The sequence below is a fragment of the Capra hircus genome, chromosome 6, assembly GCF_001704415.2.
Source record: "Capra hircus breed San Clemente chromosome 6, ASM170441v1, whole genome shotgun sequence".
NCBI lineage: Eukaryota > Metazoa > Chordata > Mammalia > Artiodactyla > Bovidae > Capra > Capra hircus.
This window is the reverse complement of record NC_030813.1, coordinates 33845277-33866414: the sequence shown is the minus strand read 5'-3', so window position 1 is coordinate 33866414 and position 21138 is coordinate 33845277. Positions and strand designations below refer to the sequence as shown.

General features: G+C 34.4%; 1 protein-coding gene and 1 non-coding gene across 3 annotated transcripts in view; both read left to right on the top strand.

Annotated features, from left to right (window-relative positions):
* CCSER1 (coiled-coil serine rich protein 1) overlaps window positions 1–21138 on the top strand; it is a 1465340-nt gene that overhangs the window by 1158269 nt on the left and 285933 nt on the right. The window lies entirely within an intron of this gene.
* On the top strand, window positions 11376–11447 carry TRNAW-CCA. The gene has a single exon. It is a non-coding gene; the product is annotated as a tRNA-Trp (tRNA).

Genomic DNA, 21138 nt, shown 5'->3' with positions numbered 1-21138 from the left:
ATGTACATGTGCTTTTTAAAGCATTTATTGCATTTTCTTTTATGTATTTCTGGTTTTCAGTTGTTTTCCTTATTCCAAATCTTGTGTTTATTTCAAGTCTTATTATAAGTAATATGGTTTATAATGAAAATCACCATATTCACATCATTCACAGAACAGCCTCTAAGTATGTGGCTAGGTCCTCATATCCACTAGATCACAGAAGCTTAGCAAGAGCCAAGTAAGTTCCTGGTTTGAGGGAGCCAAACGGCTCAGTTCCAGGCCTCTCTCTGTCACAGTCTGGCTTTGTAAGATGGGAATTCACTTACTTCCCCTCTCTTGCTTGTGGGAATGGGAAAGACATTATCTTATAGGTATTAATATAATATGTGCTTCAGATATATGTTGTCATTTCTAATATAACAGTACATATGAAGTTAGCATGTTCATGCTAAATTGCTTCAGTGGTATCCAACTGTTTGTGACACTATGGACTGTAGCCCACAAGGCTCCTCTGTCCATGGGATTCTCCAGGCAAGAATACTGAAGTGGGTTGCCATGCCATCTTCTAGGGGATCTTCCTGACCCAGGGATCGAACCCATGTCTCTTATGTCTCCTCAGGGGTGTTATTAAGCACTGTGAAAAAATAACAATATTCATAAACTATACTGCCTGTGTGAAAAAAGTCCAGGCATGAAGTATTTCTCTGCTAGATTTTCTAGGCTCCTACAATTAAACACTGGCTTGTTCTTTACTCAACCTTAGATGAATAAGGAGAAGGCAATGGCACCCCAGTCCAGTACTCTTGCCTGGAAAATCCCACGGACAGAGGAGCCTAGTAGGCTGCAGTCCATGGGGTTGCGACTTCACTTTCACTTTTCACTTTCATGCATTGGAGAAGGAAATGGCAACCCACTCCAGTGTCCTTGCCTGGAGAATCCCAGGGACGGGGGAGCCTGGTGGGCTGCCGTCTATGGGGTCGCACAGAGCCTGACACGACTGAAGTGACTTAGCAGCAGCAGCAGTAGCAGAGAAGCTTTAGGATAGGGAAACTATCTGTGTGATACGAAAATGGTAGACATACATCCTAAATGTCCATCTATAAAATGGTAGATGCACAACACAAGAGTGGACCCTAAGGTATATTATGGACTCTGGGTTATAGTGATGTATCAGTGTAGGTTTATCAATTATAGCAAATGTACCCTTATGGTGGGGGATATTGATAGTGGAAGAGGGTATGCATGTCTAGGGGCAGGGCTTATAGGGGGGATCTGTAACTTCGATTCAGTTTTCCTGTGAGCTTAAAATTGCCCTAAAAACTAATCTTTTTTTGTATGATTCTATTGAGCATAAACATAGAACTAAGTGACTCTGAAAAGTGTGATGAAAAATACAAACACAAAAGTCACCTGAGCAAAGTGCAATCAAAAGAAACTTAATTGATATGGAAATAGGCAAATTGAGGGGAGAATTGTGATCTGCAGAGACAGAGAATATATGTGTACCACATAACATTAAGTTTGTCACTGAAAGTAAAGAAGTATCATACAATCAGTTGCTTGAAGTCAGTCAGATAAAGCCAAGGAATTAGTCAGTCAGATAAAGCCAAGGAATTCTCCCTGGGAATTTTATTGAGTTACTCTGCATTTAACCTAACTGTGACCTTTATAGCAAGTTTCTGGAGTACTGTGGTTTCTTCGAAGTGTAGGTTGCAATTTTTTGATCAAATTTACTCAGAAATCTCCATCTAGGACAAAATTTATTTAAATATATCCTAGGCAAATCCTGGTAAAGCACAGGAAAAGGTCATATGTCTTCCTCAGTAGATCCAGAGATACAAACATATTCATAGACAAAGAAAATGTAAGCAGCAGGTTTGCATGTCTTATTTATCATCCATCAATGCAAGCATGCAGACACTTTATAAGATAGTTTTCTCTTTGGTATACCTTTATACAAACCAAGGTCATAATATTCACATTTGCTATTTTTGTTAGAAGATAAGTTCATGAAATGCCAGCAGCAGGGATTATTTTGTAAATCCTCCATTTTAATTACTCAACTAGATTTTTTTTTTGGAGCATAGTTGATTAACAATGTATTAGTTTCAGGTGTACAGCAAAGTGATTCAGTTATACATATACATGTATCTATTATTTTTCAAATTCTTTTCCCATTTAGGTAATTATAGACTATTGAGCAGTATTCCCTGTGCTATATAACAGGTCCTTGTTTGTTAACTCTTTTCAGTATAGCAGTGTGACCTTTAAAAACTATAGCTTCTTAACTGCTTCTAAATTAAGTCTAAAAGTAACTTGATTCTACAAAGAGTTTTCTCATCAGAAACAATGGAAATAATAATAAATAAAGGTAGAATTTTTAACTGCTTCAAAGACTGTTGTGGAAACTGATAAAATGCTTACCATATACTAAACATAAGAACTTCAGAATAAATATTTAATAAATATCAGTTAACCTTTTTCAGATATTCTCATCATCTGTTAATTATATTTATAATGAACTATTGATTTTCACAGAAATCTATTCTTACCTAATATTTTAAAACCTCTCTTTGAGTATATTATTATATCATTTTGTGATAGAGATCAGTGCCAGGAATAAAAATATACAACTTGAATTATAGTATGCGTTTGTACAGAGTTTAGTCAACTAAAGGGATATAGTAAGGTTGTTCTAACTTTGGTGTCTATCATATCCAATTACTATTTTTATTTAATAACTTCTCTCTGTTTGATTATGCTATTTTTCAGTGATTAACTTTTATTAACGCACAGATTAGAGCCATTTTATTTGAAGTCATTATTTTTCTATATAGTTTGAGGTAGAAAAATAGCAGAGGAAATACTAATACAATGGTTAGTTTAAGAATTTGAGAAAATGTGTTCATCAGCTAAGGAATTGGTACAAGGGAACCTACTTTTTAAGGAGGCCACTTCCTAAATATCATGTGTTCTACATTTCACAAACCTCCCTTTCTGTCGAATTTAATTGTTCCTATCTTTTGCTGTAACATTCATTTTACTTTTTTTTTAGTGTATTACATATCCTTTCTTAATTTCTTACAAATATTTGTTTTGATCTTTATGTTTACCAAATGGAATAACTCAAAAACCTTATTTAATAAAAGCATCTTAAACTGTCTTTAGTTTGAATTTCTTTTCATTTTCTTTATTCATTTCTCCACCATATTCTACTGTTACTAATGATCAGTTGCTCCAAAAAAAATGTGTTTTATTTACAGGGCACAGCTTATGGAAGTGCTCCTGTACCTTCTCGCAGGCAATTATGTGAGTCTCTTATATTCAGCTCTGTGTTGTACACCTGACAGTCTGTTTCTGTGCTGTAGCATGGCATGCTGATTGAGACCAAATGCCCCAAAGTCAATATGCAGTCCCCACTGTTGTATATTACCTACAGTGTGTTTGTAGTAAATGGTTCTCTTTGCCTTTTCCTTACCTGTTTGTCATTACCCAGCCCATTTAAGAAAACTGCAGTGCAATGTGGCCAAGTGTGCTGAAGCTTCAAGAATGGCTCAAAGTCTGGGGCAAGACTAGAAGTGGCTCTTATTTAAGTTTATTTTCACTTAGCAACAATAATAGCACTTTGTTAACCAAATCAGTAAGCTTTCTTAAATCCTAACTTCCTTTACAGACTTGTTCAAAGGACCCTTATATCATACACAGCTGTGTTTTAGTCTTTCCTTGAAAAGGAAAAGAATCCATTAAAAAAAAATACTCTTTCTAGTGAATTTAAAGCAAGCTTGACTTTCCAACCACTGTATTTCTTAAGTCATCATATTTAGAAAATTTAAAATGATCTGTAAATTTAGATAGAAAACTTGGATTTTACAAACTGGCTTACCTATATTATAAATATATGCACCTTGCAGAGAGTGAGATATTTGCTCTTCATCTCAGGAGATTTCTGTGACAACTTGTCTGCTTTAACATGAACATTTTGTCAATGAGAGATGTATATGTAAATTTAATATGTAGAATCTCCTGAGTGCCATCAGACTTTGAGAATGAGCTATTTTCATTGCCCATTTCCACCTATGTCTCTTCTCTTTTCCCACGCCAGCATCCATCAGAAAATCATGATTGTTTTACCTCCATTATAGAGTGCTATAGCAATACATCACATGATGCTAATTGTTGTGCCTAGCAATAAATGCCAAGTAGACTCATCTTAATATGGTGTTAAAGATGATTCAAAGGTACAGACCTGTTTGTATAGTTTTTCTTCACTATTTGCAAAAGAAATACATAATTTGGTGACATTCACTGAGAAGGATCTGTGAATCATTTACAAAAAAACACAAAAAAAGGAAAAAAAAAAAACTGTGGCACTTTATACCATTATAAAGATGCTTAAATAAAAAGCAGAAATATGCACTTTACTATCTCCTTTTCCATGAAAGAATGCTGAAGGTTTAGATTCTTATGAATGAAGCTATAGTAGAAAGAGCTGCTAATGTGAATAAAAGATTGGATTTAGGTATATTAAATATTCTTCTAAAATTATGTGATCATTAGCTGGTCTCCAATTATTCCTTGCTGTTATGTCTTTTTACCTATTTCCGTACCATATGACTTTCTAAAATATACTGAAATTATGGTTTATTTTAGGCTGATGCAGTATTGTTACTAAACCCAACTTGAATCCACTAGTCTCTAATCAGTAAAACCAGTCTACTGACACCAGGTTGTGGTGAAGGAAAGTGCAGTGCTTATTGTAAGGCACCATACAAGAAGTCCAGGGCAACTAATGCTCAAAAGACTTGAAGTCCCAGAGATTGAAATGGGAATCGGAGTTCTTGTTCATGGAGCTGAAGAATGAACTTTACGAATGTGCAAACACTCGCAGTAGCAAGAAAATAGGATTTATTTTACAGAAAAGAAAAGTATAAAGCTCTCAGCATAGACACTGAGAGGGAGTAGAGTCCCCCAAAAGGTGGGACTTACAGCAGTTTATATGCTTGCTAGTATTGATCTGTACATTTTTGATTGGCTCCTGTCCTTAAAATATGTCATTTCTAACCAGTCAGTTTAAAGGTCACTGTTTAACTTAATATCTTTATGGATTCTCTTGATCCTCGGATTAAGTTGCCACCCTTTTTCATGCCCTCTGGCCATTTTACAAGAAATCAGATATATGGGCTAAAGATTAATGAGCACCAGTTGTCTTTCCCTAGGGAATATGGAACAGAAGTTAATTACTTCCCTTTCCTGGATCTGAGTGTTGATACTTTATCAGACCAAGGACAAATTCCAGGAATTCTGGAAAGAGGATAGTTTTAGGTTAATGGAGTGAGATGTTTATTGAAAACATCTGAGGTTATTGAAAACCAAGGTCTCAGAGTCCTACACTGACAATTTGTTTGTGAGTCCTACACTCACAATTTCTACCTCAGTAGGTTTCAGGGAACGATTTTTATTTTTATTTTTTTTAAATTATTTTTTATTTTTTAAATTTTAAAATCTTTCATTATTTTTAAAGCACAGTGAGGAAAGGTAGTCACAGGGTACGTGATCAGCTCTGCACAGTTCTCTGGTTGGTTGATGATGAGGTGACAGGGTGCTATCACCGGAGTTAGCATTATCATTCCTAAGGCTCCCAGACCTAAATGCTCGTGGTCATCAGGTAGTTAATTTCTTCCACTTGGTGGGGGTTTTGGCAACTGAAAACAACTCAGGAGTATGTATCAGACACTGTTTTCTGTGTCCTTCAGGGAGGAACTAAAGATTCTGTAACTGTTATATGACTGCTTTTCTTACTAATTCTCCTGCCTACTTGCATGTTCACAGTCTCACACGCTAATTCTTGAGCCAGACTTTTGTGACTCATGGGACTCCTGGAAAACTATAGCTTTTCTACAAATATGAGACATGGTCAGGATGTGCAGAGAGGGGTATGTTCTAGGAAGGCCTGATAGGGTCCTTCTCAGTTACAGTATTAACTGATAAAAATTGAAAACTATAGCCAGATCACAAACAAGATAAGAAATATGCTGATTTCCTTTAGCCTTTTTTTAAAGTAAAAAGTCATTATTATGCATATAAGTTAGATTACCTTAAAGGCAGGAGTGTCTGTTGTTTTGGAGATAGAGAAGATATTCTTATTAGAGACCTCTGGGAATGTAAATTCATTGTATGTGCCCTGAACTCATGAGTAGAAATAGAAAGCTTATGAAAGTTCAATGTTTAATTTGGACTAAGCTTATTCTTGCCTGGAAATTACATGGACAGAAGCAGGCTACAGTCCATAGGATCAGAAAGAGTCAGACATGACTAAGTGACTAACACTTTCACAACAAGCTTATTTCTTGACTTTTACAAACTCAAAGTGTATAATATAAAAATAATACCATATATTTGAGGTTTCAAATAATTGATTCTAGTTAAATGAGAGTAAATCCTACAGAAAACAAAGAGAAAAATAAAATGATGGGTGGTTTCTCTAAGCCTAGGACATACATTTGAAATGTTTCCTGTACCTTGATGGATAAGACCATAAAATGGGTATTACTCTCCTAAACATATGGACATGGAAATAGTAAACTTACAAGTCATGAATTTGTGATGCTAATTATCACATTTCCTTTTGGTCAAGTAAAAGTCTTCAGATCTCTGAATTACCTGTTAGTAAAGACTCCTGAAGTATTTGTAATGTTGGAGCCTATTAAAGATATGCCAAAAGAGTGAATGTTTATTCTACACAAGAACATCACAATATTCATATTAAATATCTTCAATCCTACCCTATTCCCTAAAATCAATGCCTATATTGATATCTTGCAGCTGATTCTTGATTCTAGTATTTTATATTTTTGACTATGTCAGAAGCAATGACTAATACTTTCTTGAGGTTACAGTTAACCAAATTTTTATTCTTTTTTTTTTTAAATTCAGTATTAAGAACTTCCTTGTTTTATGGTCATCACTTTAGCTATTTCAAAAATATACCAATTTTTAACAGTTCTCTTTGGTCATAACTTGACACAGAACCAGCAACAAATGATACATTAATCAAATGATGAGGTATTGGCAAAGCTGTGATTCTACAATGAGAAGAGTCTTTATCATCCCTCACAATATCTTTGTGTTATTTACCATCCTATTGTAGATGCCACTTCTGTTTTGTTTTCTTCTTTCTTTGCTGTGCTTGGAGCAATATAGAAAGAGGCTTCAGGAGTAGAGAGAACTTGAAGAATGTTTCTTATCACTGTCTTTGAAATATACCTTTGGAAGAAATGTCTGGGGGGGGGTACTACAAACCTTACATTAATAAAGCAGTGCTTATCTAGTTCTGCATTCTTAGGGAGCAAAGACAAGTATATTGTGTCTATAAATTCACACTTACATCCACAAATATACTGGGGATTGAGGAAGTTCTATTCTTCAGAAAATAAGTTTCAGTCAGAAAGAAGATAACATTTAAATGGCATAATGAAATTATCAATATACCACAAAGAGAAGACAAGCTAATACAAAAGATTGGTAGAAAGTGGGAAAAGTACAAAAGAAAAATGTAATATATGTTATAATCCTATAATTTACAAGGAAAATGTTAAATATTCTCTTTTGAGACCAAAAAAATAATAGTTTTGCATTTAATTGAGCTTACAATTTTGAGCTGCTAAAAAGTAAAAAGCTTGCTCAGTTATGATTTAAAAAACCATTTTCTCTGATTTATAGATATTTATGACTATCATAATAGGCTATTAAATTTGTTTAGGTAATGACTATATATTAAAATTATAGATAGATATTCTAGTTTCAGCTTGACATGTAGATAGCTGAAAAGAGCATCGTTCCTACCCTTACAATAACAACAAAAATCCTAGGGAAAATATAAATTCAGTATAAGTTCAAGGAAACTTTTCTTGAACCATCAGAGAGCTGAAGTCATAGTGCAAACAATTAACCGAAGATAGAAGTAAAGACAAGTACCTTGTAAGGGGAGACCATATGTAGCAGACACAATTAGATAACAGTAAGAATTCTGTTAAATTTAGGTCAGCCAACAGGCAAACATAGCCTAAGAGTATAAATAGAATGAGAATTGGACTCACTGGTAGGATCTTCTTGTAGGCCTCGCTAGATTCTCACATTAAAATATTGGCAAGATTCCTGTGAAAGTCTCTCTTTAGCTGAAGGTCTAAAGAAGGGATCTGTAGCTACTATAGGAAAGGCACAAAATTTCACCCAGATGCTTCTTTCCTATTGTCCGTATAGAACAAAAACCTACAATAAGGGGGAAAGCAAACCACACCAGTGAAAACCAATTGCGGCTGGGAGAAAAGGATCCTTTATTCCTGGGACAGGGACAAGAATACATGATGAACACAGAACTACAGCTGGAAGAGAAGACACACACTGAGAAGGCCACATCTGTGAGACTCTGGAACACATTGGCTTCTTAAAAGTTAGGCTCAATCAGAGGAGCAGAGAATGATTCACTTTCTATTCCATAGACTAACAAGCAGCGAGTTATAAGTAATTAGAGATAATATGGCTGGGAATGTTACAAGAATGTGGAAGAAAACCCTCTCTAAGAGCACATGTGCAAGGGAGAGACTAAAGCTGAGGTGGACCGTAAGTTTAGAAAAGCCCCTGGCAAATCAGTTTGTGCCCTAAAACCCAGATATCATTAGAGAAAATGGGCAGTTGTAGGTAACCATAGCATCACTGGGCACTTCCCTGGTGGGTCAGATGGTAAAGCATCTGTCTACAATGCGGGAGACCCAGGTTCAATCCCTGGGTTGGGAAGATCTCCTGGAGAAGGCAATGGCAACCCACTCCAGTACTCTTACCTGGAAAATCCCATGGACGGAGGAACCTGGTAGGCTACAGTAATGGGGTCGCAAAGAGTCGGACACGACTGAGCGACTTCACTATAGCATCACTAGAAAACTTAGTTCAGCTCTATGTTGACCCAAATGTCCATCCTAAAGTCTTAGCAGAGGAATAGCATTCCAATTTCCAGACATAAAATTTATTTACCTAAGTCTCTAGGGTCCTACACAACATGTCTGGCTTTCCACAAAAATTTGAAGGCATAAAGAAAAGCAAGAAGAAACAACACACTCCCTAGGGACAAACAGAATCAGATTCAGATATTATGCAGATGTTGGAAATATCAGAAATTGAATTAAAATAATAATATGTTAAATATGCCAATGGAAAAGTTTGACAACATGCAAGAATAGATGTGTGATTTCAGCAAAGAGAATTATAAGGGTGAGTCAAATAGAAATTGTATTTATTAAAAGATTGGCAACAGATGAAGAATGCCTGTGATGGTCCTGTGTATAGACTCAACATAGCCAAGGAAAACATCCATGAACTTAAAGATAGGTTGATATAAATTATCCAAACTGAAACACAATAGGGGGGAAAAAAGTGACAGGAAGCCCAGAAAAGAACATTCAAGGGCTGTAGAACAATGTCAAGTGGTCTAACGTGTAATTGAAGTCTCACTGGGGAAAAGAGAGAGAATACTGATGAAGAAAAATGGCCACACATTTTTCTGAAAATATCTGCATTTAACAAATTACAGATCCAAGAAGCTTAAAGACCACCAAACAGGTAAAGAAAAATGAAAAACACACCCAGGCATATCATATTCAAACTGCTGAAAATCAAAGATAAAGTCTGAGGTAGCTAGCTATAGGAAGGAAAAAATACATTACATACAGAGAAACAAAGATGAAAATTGTAATAGACTTCTCATCAAGAACTTCATCAGCTAGGAAGGGAGAAACAAACTGGAAATATAGAACTCTATAGTTCAGTGAAGGTGTTCATTTACTCAGTAGTGTCCAACTCATTTGCAACCCAGTGGCCTGTAGTCTGACAGGCTCCTCTGTCCATGGGATTTTTTTCAGACGTTTTTTTCAGACAAGAATTCTGGAGTGGGTTGCCATTTCCTGCTCCAGGGGATATTCCCGACTCAAGTATCAAACCCAAGTCTCCTACACTGGCAGGTGATTCTTTATCAGTGCACCGCCAGGGAAGCCCAGTTCAGTGAATGTATCTTACAAAAATGAAAGTAAAGAATTTTTAAGAAAAATACTGAGAAAATTCATTACCAGCATTTATCCACTTTAAGAAATGTTAAAGGAGGAAGATAATAGCACTGAAAATGGAATAAATGGAACTGAAAATAGACTTCTTTGATCTATACTCCTATATGATGTATGACATGTTATGACTTAATTTGTTAACCTTTAATTAGATTAAGTAGATTTAATTATACTTACTGCTGATGCTGGTTACCAGGCGGCAAAGTGGTAGAGAATTCATGTGTTAGTGCAGTAGCCACAGGAGACAGGTTTGATCCCTGGGTCAGGAAGATCCCCTAGGGTAGGAAATGGCAACCCACTCCAGTATTCTTGCCTGAAAAAATCCCATGGACAGAGGAGCATGACACGTTACAGTCCATAGGGTCATGGGTCACAAGAGTCAGACACACTGAGTACACACACATACGTACTTACTGCTAAGGTATTATCAAAAATAATTATCACCCCTTAATCTCTTCCACCTACTATAACAGAAATGCCATAGATCGGATGGCTTAACCAAGCATTTATTTCTCATAGTTCTGAAGGCTGGCTAGTCCAAGATTAAGGAGCTAGAAAATTTGATGTCTTATGAGATCTCAGTTCCTGGTTCATGCTGGCTTTTAACTTCTCACATGGCAGACGGGGTGAGGGAACTTTCTGATGTTTCTTTTATGAGGGCACTGATCCTATTCATGAGGGTGCTGCCTCTCTAAGACCTCACTTCACAGTATCATCTCATTTAAGATGAGGTTCAATTTATGAGTTTTGAGGGGATACAAATATTCAGTCTACAGTAATCATAATTTCAGTATTTTTGTATGTTATCTTATCTCTCTAATAGTTAATTTATATGTCTTTATTCTCGTGTATATATGTATACATTTATATGTCAATACAGTTTTTTAATGGGTATTTAAAGTTAATGATGAAGCAGAAAGTGGGCATGCAATAAGATACAAAGTAGAGGCAGGAACAATGCTATTAAAATCTGAATGATCCAGTAATTCATTTGTTATTTCATAATTCTAAACCTCAATGACTGTAATATGTATTGTCATGTTGTCACAGTCTACTTTGACCAAAATCGGCATATTTTTATTGTAGTTAAAACACTAGAAATTATTCTAAAACATAATGACAACACTGAAGGATTAGAAATGGAAATTCTAAATTTAATTGGCAAGGAATATTGTAGGCTAGTACAGTAATAAGAATAAGTATAATCCTGCTTTCACATTTTTCTTTTAAATAAATAATGAGGTAGGTAAATGAATTGTTGCTATCTTTAAGAATTAGGGGGCTTCCCTGGTGGCTCAGAGGTTAAAGCGTCTGCCTCCAATGCAGGAGACCCGGGTTCGATCCCTGGGTTGGGAAGATCCCCTGGAGAAGGAAATGGCAATCCACTCCAGTATTCTTGCCTGGAGAATCCCATGGACTGAGAAGCTTAGTAGGTTACAGTCCACGGGGTCACAAAGAGTCGGACACGACTGAGCGACTTCACCTCACCTCTTAAGAATTAGGACTAATCAGAATAGTCTCTTAGAACTTGAAAGTTTTTGAGCATTAACCAACATCTAATTATTAAAGTAAATTTTTCCTTGCACATTGTCTTATGTTATTTTATAATTCCTTACCTTCTACATATTAAAAATATGTCAGCACTCACAAGGTACCACATCCTACTAAAGTTTACAGAAAATGATTATATCACTAATGACATAGAAATGAAAGTCTAGATTAAGGCAACACATTAAACAAATATGTTAGTACCAATAATTTAGTAGTTGTAGCCAGCTGATGAATAGTTTGAGGGTATATTTAACTTAAGCCATTATGACTTTTCTTGGAGATGCAGATAGGTTAAAAGTTTCCAAGTAGGGGTAAAATATAAGAAATTATCATAGACTAATAATATGGAATTATAAATGATCCTACAGATTATTCCAACCCATCCATATCACAAATAAATCCTTGAAAGATTAAATAATTTACCAAAATCCAAGTCTTATTGACAAAGTTGGGCTTCCAGCCCACTTTTCCTGTATCTTTTTTTAAGATTCTTCTTCTTAAAATTTCTATCAGCTTATCATCGTTTTTCTGCTAAATTTTATGGACTGTTTTCCTCTTTCTATAAAACTAAGAGATGATACCAATTAACTCAAGGAGGATGAACAGATTTATCAGGTACAGTAAAGATGTGAGCAATAACAAGTCCAAGGAGATGGAGCAGCATGTAGAGAGGATGGCAGGAGCCAGGCTACAGCTTCTTTGAGCCTCTGTGCATGGCTCAAAAGGCTGAAGGGTTGAGTCCTTTTGCAGTTGAAGCATTTCTTTGCAGTGTTGGAAAGGGCCAGTTTCTCTCCTAAAGGTCAAACTGAACTCATAGAAGCAAGTATTGCTATTTTTTATTGAAATGTATTTAATTTACAATATTGCATCAGTTTTAGATTTACAGCAAAATGATTCAGATTATTTATTTTTCAGATTTTTTCCATTATAAGGATATTAAAATATATTGAATATTGTTACCAGTGTTACACAGTAAATCATTGTCACTCATCTACCTTATATATAGAAATGTGTATCTGTTAATCCTGCATTGCTTATTTATCCTTCTCTCTGCTCCTTTCCTCTTTGGTAACTATCTATAAGTTTGTTTTCTAAGTCTATAGTATGCTTCTGTTTTGTAAATAGATTCTTTTGTATTATATTTTAAGATTCCACGTGTAAGTGATATCATATAACATGTCTTTCTCATCTAACTTACTTCACTTAATATGATATTAAGTATGATATTCTGTAAGGCCAGCCATGTTGCTGCAAATGGCAATAATTCATCTTTTTTGATGGCTGAGTACTATTCCATTGTATAAATATAACACAACTTCTATTGATGGACGCTTTGGTTGTTTCTATGTTTTGGCTATTGTATATCATGCTGCTATGAACATGGGGGTGCATATATCTTTTCAATTTAGTGTTTCAATTTCCTTCATATATATAACCAGGATTGAAATTGCTAGATTATATGTTCTATTTTTAGTTTTTTGAGGAACCTCCATACTGTTTTCCATAGTGGCTGCATCAATTTGCATTCCTTACCAACAGTGTAGAAGGGTTCCCTTTTCTCCACAACCTCTCCGCCACTTATTGTTTGTAGATAGTTTGATTATAGCCTTTCTGACTGATGTGAGGTGATACTTCATTGCAGTTTTGATTTGTATTTCTCAAATAATTAGAAAAGTTGAACTTTTCATGTGTCTGTTGACCACCTGTATGTCTTCATTGGAGAAATGTATATTTAGGTCTTCTGCTCAATGTTGATTGGTGTTCGTTTGTTTTTTGTTTGTTTTAAGGATAATTGCTTTACAATATTATGTAAGTTTCTGCTGTACAACATGAATCAGCTATAAGTATATTCATATCCTCTCCCTCTTGAGCCTCCCTCCCACCGCCCATCACATTATTAATGCATATATATGAAATCTAGAAAAATGGACTGATAAACCTATTTGCAGGGCAAAATAGAGATACAGATGTAGATAATGGGCTTGTGGACACAGTGGGGTAAGGAGAAAGTGGGACAAATTGAGAGAGTAGCATTGACATATATACACTCCCATGTACAGAATAAATAGCTAATGGGAAGCTGCTGTATAACACAGAAAGCTCAGTTTGGTGCTGTTTTTGTTTCGATATTGAGTTGTGTGAGTTGTTTGCACGTTTTGGAAATTAATCCCTTGTTGGGTACATCATTAGCAAATAATTTCTCCTGTTTCATAGATTGTCTTCATTTTGTTGGTGGTCTTTGCTAAGTAAAAGCTTATGGGTTTGATTAGGTCATATTTGTAATTTTTGTTTCTACGCGTTTTGGCTTGGAGGGCTTATCTAAGAAAATATTGCTGTGATTTATGTCAGAGAATGTTTTACCTATGTTCTCTTCTAGAAGTTTTATAGCGTCCTGTTTTATTTTTATGTCTTTAATTTCGAATTTTTTTATATGTGATGTGAGGGAATGTTCTAATTTCATTGATTTCTTTGAGGCTGTCCAACTATGGTTTTTTTTTTTAAATTAAGTTTTATGTTACTAACAAAAGGCACTGATTTTTTGTTAAAATTTAGGATTTTTTTTTGTATTTGTACAAGGTTATGTTCAAATAAGCACTGTTAGATTACTCACATAATCTTTAAGATATTTTAAGTCTATTTTTCAGTTTGTTGTGAAATGAGAGTACTAATAATCTAATATTCATGTCAAAAATTTGATATTATTGGACATGAGTATAGATACAAAAATGTTTCTTTTTCTTAAAAATTAGGCCAGGATATTCACCTCCTTTACCACAGGTCAAGAAATATAAATATTAAGTCTTCCTTTGACTGCTAAATGTCCTACGTAGACCCTTAGGGAGAAGAAAACGTCTCATTGTCACTAATCACAATATTACATAAAAATATTAGTAAGCATGACAAGTTTTGATATTTTGAAGTATTAGTTAAATAAAATGAGTTCATTTTGTTGTCAAACAAATCTCACTATTTGGTATTTTTAGTCCACTAAGAATCTTAATGTACAAACACTATATTTGTACACAAATGGCTCCATGTTGGCCTAAAACAATGTGTCAAGTGTATTCTTTAATGTGTTCACTTGGAAACATGTGACTTTTATTATTGATACCATGTTGACTTGGCATATTGCCTAGCCTTTAAAAATAAAAATATACAGCCTATATAATAATGCATTCTCTAAGACACATAAAAATTTGCAATTATGATTGGCCTCAGAACTAAAATCAATATGTAATATATTCAAGTCTTCACAAGCAAATTCCCCTAAACTGGAAAAATCTGACATGACTCTTCAAATGTGGCTATATTAGACCTCAATATATTATGATATCTAAGGAATATGTACATCATCAATTGAAGTAGTCATTGAATCAACCAAAGGGGAAAAATAAAGCGAGAAATAATCAAAAACTCAACCATTCAAGTACTCCTTCATGTACAATCTGGGAAACACTTGACTTGTTGATCCCTTTGGTAGATATAATTTATTGTGGAAATGGGCGTAGTAATGAACTTAGCTCAGTGTTCAAGCATTTTCTTGTCTGCTCCATAGACACCCTTCTGCTTATGATTTGTGATCTGCTTTCCAGTGTGATATCTGTTAAGAGAATATGAAGCTGGAGCCTGGGGGCCCTAAGTATCTGGTTTTCTTAACAGTGCCAATTCAAATTGGAAATCAATAAATTCACAGTGAATTCTATACAACTTTCACATAAACCTTGTTCAGTTGAATCTTTCCCTGGGAAAAAATAAACTCATTCTCAGGCTGTTATGAAAGGTACAGTTTGGAAGAGGTACATTTGTAAGGTACATTTGTAAATGGGAAGAGAAAAGGCTTCCTGGGAGGTGCCCACAGAACATTCCCTAAGTAGCCCTTCTTACTAGCACCCACCTCCTCACATCCCTGGCTGTACTACTCTTTCATTGAGAACAATGTTGTGAACTTCTATAAATTGAACTTTTATTTTCTTAGCATCCACTTTTGTGGGATATATTGAATTTGGAAAATTGGTAGGCATAATAAACATATGGAACTCACCTGAATGAAAAATCTTTATTATTACTCTCTAGAACAGATTGAAGTACACCCTTGTATTGTCAAGAGTCTTTCCCTAAAGTATCATTTTTATGTATATAATGTCAATTAGTATTTAAAAATTAATGATGTAATTTTAATTTATTTTGGGGTATTGCTTTTTTTTCAATTTACATGAGGAAGAACAAAAATCATTGCTTATAAATAAATGTGCATTGAACATTGAGATTCTTTTATAAAAACTTACTGATCAGAATCCATTCAAAATATGGTTATAGCCTCTGCATTTTTAAAAGTTTGGTTGCTGCAAGATGCTATTTAAATTAGAGAAGATGATATATAGTCAGCCTTTATTTTTTTCTGGTCAAAATTTTATTTACAATTAACGAGTATTGAAGGAGAGCCAAAAGTGGCAAAACATTAGCAATAATAAAAAAGATGAGGTGGGATCAGGCTGTTAAGATTAAAAGCTTTTAAAATTTACATGATTTTTTTTTCACTCTCTAAATATGTAAGAGTACAATTATTATTCAAGTTCTGAGCTACAAAAGATCTTCTGTGACCCTTTGGGATTTAAGAGTTTAGAATCCTTTCTCTTATATTTTCATTTATTCATTTCAATGATAAAAGAATCAAGAGGGCAGATGTTCAGGGAATTAGATGAAAATTGTCTGACTTTCTGATATTATAGAAGAGTCTAAAGTGCTGTGTAATTCTTTAATAACTAATATTCACTGCACTTAGTTAAATGTTCTCATCATGGTGGTTTCCGAATCATCACTAATACAGAAAATATACATGAAAACTGCCTTTTAATGGATTGAAGTTTATGTAAATATATACAAATTATGCTCTTTGCTAAGACAAACATGTTTTAGATATGTTCCTTTGGGAAATCCTATTACCGAGGGCTCCTAAATCATTGTCAAGAAGGGAACCAATGTGTTTGAGCACTGCTGGATATCAGGTAGCATGTTAAATGGTTTAAATTACCTTGTTTAATTTTCTGAACAGATCTGAAAGTGGGCCTTAGCCCCATTTTGAAATGAGAACTCTCTCTTAGAGGCTATAGTCCCATATTAGTTTCCTAGGATTGCCCTAAACAGAATTATCACAAACTTGGTGTCTTAAAACAACAGGAATATATTCTCTTTCAGTTCTGGAGGTCAGAAGTCTGAAATCAAGATGTCAGCAGGATTGATTCCTTCTTGAGGCTCAGTGAAGAATCCATTACAAGCCCACTACATTACTGCTTGTGGCCGCAGAAAATTCTTGGTATTTCGTGGCTTAGGCTTCTTTATTCCAGTCTCTGCTTCCACTTTCTTATAGCCTTCCCACTGTGTGCCCCTCAGTTTTCTCCTTTTCTACCTCTTATAAAGACCTTGGATTTAGGACCACTCTAAATCCAAGATGATGTCATCCCATCTCAAGCTGCTTCTGCTGCTAAGTAGCTTCAGTCTTGTCTGACTCTGTGCAACCATTAGCTTAATTAAATCTGTAAATCCCTATTTTCAAATCAGGTTACATAATGAACTGTGGGTTATGACTTGGAAATATATTTTGGGGGTGACTGTTCAGCATACTACAGTGTGCAATGGCAGAGTCGGGTTTCTAATTCTGTTTTGTGTCTTTGGAGTACAAATACATCTCACTGTTTTACACCAACTCAATAACTGTGGCTCAACTTCCGTATTAGGCACAAGATGACTCTCTCAAAAGATGACAAATATACAGTCCCTGCCTTTGAGATTTTTACACACTAGTGAAACATGACATTTTTTTAATTTCAGAAGGGAAAAAAACTTACATTGTCATTTCAGTATAATTACAGAGACAAAATACACTACTCCTTTGGTTAACTATATTTTCTGTATTGCTTATCACTTAGAAATCAGCAAAATGACAAAATTCAATTGGTACAGTCGAAGTTAAATGTTACAAGAACATATAAATAAGTTTTAAATTTCTAATATCAGAAAGCTGTACAAAATTTAGAGAAAATTAACTTTTAAAGAAAATTAAGATTTTAAAAGGAAAAATACAATATTAGCTATTAGTAAACTCCAAAATACTTTGGCTACCGTATACAAAGAGCTGACTCATTTGAAAAGACCCTGATGCTGGGAAAGAGGCAGGAGAAGGGGACAGCAGAGGATGAAATGGTTGGATGGCATCACCGACTCAGGGACATGAGTTTGGGTAAACTCCAGGAGTGGTGATGGACCAGGGAGGCCTGGTGTGCTACAGTCCATGGGGTTGCAAAGAGTCGGACATGACTAAGCAACTGAATTGAACTGAAACTCTAAAAACACTATAAAGATTTTGAGTACAAAATCTTATTAGAGAGAAAGATATTCTATGATCTAAAAGGTTATATGGTGTTTTGTTTCTGAAGGACAAATTTCATATTTAATTATTGAAATCTGAAAAATTAAATATTTTATAATATTAGAATACCATTTATTTTATGAAGATCACTAACAGTTATAAAAATAGTTCTCCAATAGTTAATGAAAATATATTTATATTCATAAATATTATATACAATGAGAAATCTCTAGGTTTCTGTTGTTTTTGCTTACAATGATGAAGAGTTTTTTCATTATTTAGGGATGAGTAGCTTTTAAGTGTTAGAGCATCACAGTTATCCTTTTCTTTTGTATTAAATTTCGTAGTATGAATCGACCAGCATGTGTTTTTACATAATGTCACAGTAATTGGATAAAATAGCCATTGAGTTTCATATTAATATATTTGAAACCATGTTTCATATTAAGATATTCTATAGAAAAAAAAAACTAAATTAAAAAACTTTAACCTAGTGCCTTTATAGTAACTAAATGAAGATTTATGTCTGTAAGTACAACACACTCTCAAAGTATTTGCAGGACAATGTGGCTTTTAAAAATGAAATACTTAAGTACTAAAGTAGTTCCTCAAAACTTTCATTTGAAAGCAGGTTTGCTTTCCTGGTGGCTCAGATAGTAAAAAATCTGCCTGCAATGCGGGAGACCCAGGCTCTATCCCTGGGTGGAGAAGATCTACTGAAGAAGAGAATCGCTACCCACTCCAGTGTTCTTGCCCGAAGAATTCCATGGACAGAGGAGACTGGCAGGTTACCGTCCATGGGGTTGTAGTCACAAAGAATCAGACAAGACTGAGTGACTAATACTTTTACTTTCACTTGAAGTTACTGAAATTCCCACAAACTTCAGAGTTGGGAGAGTGACTAATTCTGAAAATAGATTGCTTATAGATTTTGAAGAAGAGGAATGGGGGTAGCAGTGGAGAATGAGGTTTACAGAATAAGGAAGAAAGCAGGTAGAGAAAAGTGGGAGTCAAAATCTGTAACTTTTTCCTTATATTTTACTCCAAAGATAAAATGATTCTGCTTTTCATTTTCTTTCCAGATTTCTGTTAATCTCCCTTCCTTTATATTCCCGCCCTTTCACAGCCTCTACACCCTTTCTCCACATGGCATTATGATTCTATGTTTAGATTTGGAAAGCAATATGCATTAAATCACAGGCTTTTCTAGAATTAATTCTTAGGATTTTTCAATGGTTTCTTTTTATAAATTTAAAGCAAATCTATCTAGCCAAGCGGCTAATAGATAATATATAGAATGAACAGATACAAGAATGAAAAATAAAGGATAACTGAATTTTTGAAAATCATTATCTGATGGGGATACAGAAATAGCTATTTTCTTCCTATTCCTATTTTTCTTCAGCAAGTAGAATCTGTGTTGATCAAATTTACTGTCATTATCTCATTTGTTTGGTTATGAGTCATTTGTCACTACACCTGCGAAATCACCTGGCCCAGTGAGGCTGTGAGATAAGTAAATTAGAATTACTGTCCTGCATATTCAAGCTACAAAATAAACTGAAATGCATAAATGGATGGAGATCACATAAATGGACTGAGATCGCAGTCAAATGGAGGGTCAGCTCACATATCTTGGACATTTGAGTACCCTTTAAAAGGGAGTGGTACTTGAAGTGCTTGAAAAATGATAAAAATGACTCTTTTATCATTCACAAGTTGTGTTATTTCCACACAATACATCTTATAAAAGAGAATGCAATTCTCTTTGTTTATAATTCTACCTTTGCTTCATTTATTCAGCATTTAAAAATTTATAACTCAGAATATAATTAGCACTTTAAGATAAGCCACTAAGATTTGATTTTTTAATTTGATACATTGAAGAATTAACAGGGAAATTTTGAATAGAATATATTAAGGGAATATAGAAATAGTAAATAACAGATCTATGTATTGATTTCTGCTTTCACAGTTCTTACACAGTAGATCTTTAATATATTCTGTCACTGAAATATAAACTTACTCTGCAATTAAAATGCCTGGACTTTAACATAAGATTTAAAACTATTACTGAATTATATATACTCTATTTTAATTTTGTCATTATTGGCTACCTGGTTGTGCTGAGTTGCTTCAATTGTGTTGACTCTGTGACCCTAAGGACCACAGCCTGCCACACTCCTCTGTCCATGGGATTCTCCAGGCAAGAATACTGGAGTAGGTTGCCATGCCCTCCTCCAGGGGATCTTCCCAACCCAAGGATTGAACCTGCATTTCTTAAGTCTACTGCATTAGCAGGCATGTTCTTTACCACTAGTGACATCTGTAACTCAATCAATTTATTTATTGTAATCATCTGTAGACTTAATTTCTAAATAAGGAACCACACTAAAGAAATCACATTCCAAAATTGGAATTGAGGCATGTTATTTTGACCACTAAGCTATCTCTAGATAGTCCAAATTAAAATTGAGTTTTGTTAGATATCACTATGGGTGATACACTTGAATAAGTTTTGCTTCTGATTCTCCATGTTTGGTTACTCTGATTCAGTTCAATTCTATTTTTTACTTTGATGTAGCAAAAAATAAGTTATAGAATATGTATAAACTAATTCAGTTCTACCAAATTATATATTTGAAAATAATTTTATACTAAAATATATATTATTACATTTATTTATATAGTATGTAATTATATTTTAGTAAGTTATAGGTGTAATTAATGTTATATTAATTATAAATTATATATTATATATTAAAGTATATAATAATATATAATTACTAAAATATATAGACTGCCAGATAGTCCTTCAGCAGCATTGGGTTTTTTGGGGATCAACAGAAAATTGCATTTTGAGATCCAAAGTCATGGCAAGCTGCATGCAAATCCCCACAGAACAAGGAAAGGGGCACACATTTTTAGAGAAGAAAAGGAGGTTGGAAGAGCTGTGGAAAACAAAATTTGCTGTCTTTTCCAGGAAAGAAGAGGTGTCTGTCATCTTCCTGTGGAGCTCTGTGTTTGGTATATGGCATGAATAGTCTCTACCTGGTCTCCAAACAATATTTAGTTGAAGTATCTTTATATAAATTTTTATATTAAATACACACCATAATATTTATAAGG